Source organism: Hibiscus syriacus, unplaced genomic scaffold (genome assembly GCF_006381635.1).
Source record: "Hibiscus syriacus cultivar Baekdansim isolate YM2019G1 unplaced genomic scaffold, ASM638163v2 tig00001980_pilon, whole genome shotgun sequence".
NCBI classification, from domain to species: domain Eukaryota; kingdom Viridiplantae; phylum Streptophyta; class Magnoliopsida; order Malvales; family Malvaceae; genus Hibiscus; species Hibiscus syriacus.
The window spans coordinates 653,029-658,778 of NW_024061902.1; positions in this window are offsets into that span (position 1 = coordinate 653,029).

Here is a 5,750-nt window from a genome sequence, read left to right on the forward strand (position 1 = left end):
TGGATGGATGGTGAATTTAAGGTTGTACCTTTGATTGTTTCGATCTAGGAAAGCAACAAGGATCTGCACAAACAAGAAAACTCAAAAAAATAGTTAAATGGAAGTAATGAAATGGAAAGATAAATATGATAGCGGAATATATATATAAGTTGGTGATATGTTTAAAGGAAATGATGAAGTATGGTAATGGAAGTAGAATGAAGGTGATGGAGATGAATATGAAAAGTAGTATCTCAAAGAAGAACCAATGTTAAAGAACAAAGACCCAGACTTTATATTGCTTCTTTAAGGGATGGTAAACAAGGACTTTGACCCACTATCTATAAAGAGATAGGAACCAGAAATATCAGGGTGACATAGATAGGGGTGACGCCACAAGCATAAGCTTGATAAGTTGATAAAGTTCACTTAAGACCTAAAGAGAGAAACTCTCACAAATATTTGATTAAACAAAGTGAATTGGTTTCTTACAAATGAAATGGGAAGCTATTTATACGCCTAAGAGATGTCTAGGATGCACATACAAGATTTAATGATTGAACATTCATGGATGAATGTTTATCCTATGCAAGTTCGTGGACTAATAAAATAAATGAATGTTCATCCATTTAAGTGAATACATCTTCATAGCCGAATTCATCCTCTCTTGATGTGAACATGTTAGTTCATTTCCTTGCATGAATTTGGAGGAATGTTTCATTGTATGTTCGGCCCCCTTTGGAATGCATGCACCAAGTGTGAACGTGACTCATAGGCTCCCTTCATGTACTTGGATTTGGTGAATGAGTTTGAAAATAATGCATCCGTCTCCCTTGAATGTGAACAAGTCCTTTAGCCTCATTGTATGATTGTACACGCCATAAATGGATTCATGAAGGTGGAAATGCATCAGGTGTGAACATGGCTCTTTATTTGGTGTAAATCCCATACTTATTTCCAGCCTGCAGTGTCTTATTTAATCTGGGCATATCTTGAGATCCCAATATTGGATTGATATGATTCAAAGTGCGTTGGAAAGCTAAGAGATAGGGGATTAAATGTTAAGAGACTTTAGCACCCAAATATGCTTGGAACATGTTCAAAAATGACGATCAATCTGACTAACGTGAACTATCCATCCAACTCTTCAATTGCCTTTAGTCTACTTAGCATCCAATGTACCTAGACAAAGTATGTAAACAAATAATTAGATAGGAATTGAGCTATTATAATCATGAATGTATGCTTCCACCTATGTTAATAATGTAAATGAGCTAACTATGAATGCATATGCATTGAATGAGTTATATAAAGATGTGAATTAATAAGTCATGCATGAATATCATATATTATACATATAAATGACAGAATATAATATTCAAACAAAATTAAGAATAAGATAAACATATTTGCATGACATGTAATGCATAAATGAGTAAATAAATAATAAAATAAGGTAAGACTCCCTTAGAATCATCTTAGAAGAACTTCAAAGTTGTGAGCATGTTTTCTTTGAACTTGGTGGTCGGTAGGATCACATCAATAGATCTTTTCGAAAGGGAATATCTTGAACAAGTTACTATTGAATGGATATATTTAGAATACAAATCAACAATGATTGAAGGGGTGTACAATTTGGAGAAGTCTCATTTCGATTTGAGGACAAAACGCATAAAAGAAAGGGAGGATGATGTGATCCTGTCTAGCACCAACTTTCTGCATGACATACTCACATCATTAAAAATCCATCAAGCTTAATATAAGGGAGTTCTACCTTACTTTATATTATATTTACTCATTTATGCACTATATATTATTATGAGCATACATTTTCATATTAGACTATGCTTGAATTATCATAACATGTGCATTCATTCATTATGTCCTATGGTTTGCATCATTGATTGATATTCATGCATATAATCTATAGTTATAATAATAATATTCATTCATTATCATATGATGCATGAGTTATTATTATAACCTATAGTTCACATCTTTATAATATGCACATTCTTATTACTTTATAATAATTCATATACTTAGCTTATATTATGCTTTCTTTTGTAGGTGCATGTTCGGCCATATGATGGGAGCTGACTTAAAGCTAGCATTGGAATCCAAGAGCTATGGAAACTTAACTAGGACAACTCCGGGACAGCTCAAGAACATTTTGGGACAAAGTTGCCAGCTGACCCCCAAGCTCATAGCTCACTTGAGCTGGACTTTTGAGCTAGCTAGAGACCTCATTTCAGCTGGAGAGTTGTACCGTCATCTTCACCACACAAAACACTTCAAATATGGTCTATGTCAATTTTTGTGGATTCGTACCTTTTCGCGAATAGTTGTCATTCCAACAGGTGCCTTTTCACAAGGAGCTGACCTATGACTCATCTTCATGTAATTCATCTATGGCCAGCTCATCTTCAGCTTAAACACTTGTAAAGTAGCTCAAATGATGAAAGGTTACCTTCCACATAATGTGACCTTTCATGACAAGTTGCTGCCCATTGAAGGCCATGAAAACTAGATGCATGTTGGAAGCCAAGTCACGCCTAAGTTGCTGCTCAAATTCACGCCAAGAAGAAGCCACACCATAAGCCCCTATGCCGCCCATGTGAGTGCCTCATGAACGGCCCACACATGTGCCATGGATGTGGATGAAATAGGCGCCAAAATGAAGAGGCTTCTAACCATTCGACCAAAGCATCATCTTGTTTCAAATTGGCGCCAAGATGAAGAGACAAGAGAACCATTCGGCCAAAGACATCTCCCCTCATCAAAGCATCATTTATTTTCGTTTTAAGACATGTACTTTGCCGAAAAGGCGTATATCTATTCGAACAAGCCTTTACAAACCTATAAATAGGCTTTGGCATTCATTTGTAAAGAGAACCCTTTGATCAATTGATGTAAGGCTAGCCAGGCTTCTTCAATAATGGAGAAGATGGCAACCTTGTTATTTCCCGATCTAGGAGAGACACCAAATGCTACACCTTGAATTGAAAAGTAATCTTCACAAAGAAGAATGATTGGTTAAGTAAATGAGTAATTAAGAAAGGAAATGGAAAGAATTGAAATGGATAGAATAGTTATCAAAAAAGGGCTGCGGAAGTGTTGTAGAATGATCCTTCAAGTGATGATGGATTCAGCCTCCAATGGTGGTGATGGACGAATGCCTTGTTGAGGATGAAGGATAATTCAAAGATGAAGAAATGGAAATTTAGAAGTTGGTGATAATATAGGCGTGATATGGTGATGGAATATGGTGATGATATAGGCGTGATAATGGTGATGGACTATGGTGATGATTTAGGCGTGATAATGGTGATGGAAGATTGTATCTTATAAAACTAAGAAGGAACCAATGCTATAAAGAGCAAAGACCCGTTTCTTATAAGTTTTATAAGGGATGGTGATGTAAGGGTACTTGTACCTTTTCAAATGATTGTGGATCTAGGAAGGAAGCAAAACAACCTGCAAAGTGAATGGCTCAAAATAGAATGGTTAAGGGTGGTAGACGTATGGGTGAATTGGTAGGCTATTTAAATAATGAGTAATGGAAGCGGAAGATAGTTGATAAGGCTATGGTTATGGAGATGAAATAAAAGGATGGTTGTGAGGATAGTATCTTGAAGAAATCTCAAAGAAGAACCAATGCTATAGAGAGCAGAGACCCAATCTTTATATTGCTTCTTCAAGGGGTGGTGTTAAGTACTTTGACCCACTAGTTATATGAACTAGGAACCAGAAGTATCAAGATGAAAGAAAAGGGGTTGACGCCACAAGTATAAAATACTTGATAAGTCGATAAAAAGTCACCAGGACTTAAGAAGAGAATAATCTCACTTTAATTGAATAAAAGGTGTAGTTACAAATGAAATAGGAAAGCCTATTTATAGTTTTTGAAGGGATTTGGCCGAATAGATACATGTTGGTTCGGCCAGCCCTTGTGCCTTCCTAAAATGACATGATTTTTGTGTGAAAATACATGACTTAATGCAAATACATGCTCTTGGCCAAATGGTTATGTGTTGGTTCGGCCCTAAGGATATTTTGAAAGCATTTGGAAGTTATTTGGGCGCCAAAATGAAGAGGAAAGAGTCTTTGGCCGAACAGCAAGCATCCCTTGGTGTTTTGGCGCCAATTTGATGTCACATGGTGTGCACATGCTTGAATGATGCACATGGCAGCCTACATGAATGCACATGGGTCTTTACAAATGAATGCCAAAGCCTATTTATAGATTTGTAAAGGCTTGGCCGAATAGATATATGCCTTTTCGACAAAGTACATGTCTTAAAACGAAAATAAATGATGCTTGGATGAGGGGAGATGTCTTTGGCAGAATGGTTCCCTTGTCTCTTCATCTTGGCGCCAATTTGAAACAAGATGATGGCCGAATGGTTAGAAGCCTCTTCATTTTGGCACCCATTTCATCCACATGCATGGCACATGTGTGGGCTGTTCATGAGGCACTCACATAGGTGGCATAGGGGCTTATGGTGTGGCTTCTTCTTGGTGTGAATTTGAGCAGCAACTTAGGCATGACTTGGCATCAAACTTGCATCTAGGTGACATGGCATCAATGGGGCAGCAACTATTTATAATGGGGCAACAACTATTTATGAAAGGTCACATTTGTGGAAGACAACATTTCATCATTTGAGCTACTTCCCATGTGTTTTAGCTAAAGATGAGCTGGCCATAGATGCAATATATGTCAATGAGTCTTAGGACAGCTCCTTGTGAAAGGGCACTTCTCGGATTGGAAACTCTTCGTGAAAAGGTAAGAATTCACAAAATTCGACCTAGACCATATTTGTAGTGCTCTATATGGTGAAGATGATGATGCAACTCTCCAGCTGAAAAGAAGTCTCTAGCTAGCTCAAAAGTCCAACTCAAGTGAGCTATGAGCTCGGAGGTCAGCTGACAACTTTTCATCATTTTTTCTTCATGATCTCCTGAGTCATCTTATGGAAGTTTTCCTAACTCATTGACTCCCATGCTAGCTTTAAATCGGCTCCTATCATGTGGCCGAACATGTACCTACAAAAGAAAGCTTTTATAAGCTAAGTAATATAATGTATAAATGTATAAATATGTGGTTCATAGATTATATTATATGTCAACATAAAACATATTATATAATCTATTATTTAGGGTTGCATTCTTAAATGATTCAAAGGTTTTAATGCATTTGGTAGTAAGAGCTTCCCTGAATAGTTTGGCTCTTGATCGAGTTATTGGTCCTTGTGGCATTACTTCCAAATCCTTTGAAGATGGTGTTGGTGTGCTCACATCATCCCCCTTCTTTTATGTGATTTGTCCCCAAATTGTCTCATCCTTGATTTGAGATATATCTGCTATATTGAAGGTGGCACTTACATTGTATTCTCCGGGAAGATCCAACTTGTATGCATTGTCATTAATTTTCTCAATGATTTGAAAGGGACCGTCTCCTCTTGGTAAAAGCTTAGATTTCCTTTTAGCAGGAAACCTTTCTTTTCGCAGATGCACCCATACCCAATCTCCAACTTCCAAATGGAGTGGTTTACGTCCCTTATTGGCTTGTTGCTCATACTGTTTTGTTCTTCTCTCAATATTGTGCCGAACTTGTTCATGTAATTACTTGATGAACTCAGCCTTGTTCTTGCCATCCTTGTTAACCATTTGTTCTTGGGGTAGAGGGAGAAGGTCCAAAGGAGTTAAGGGATTGAATCCATACACTACCTCGAATGGTGAAGTTTTTGTGGCTGAATGAACTGACC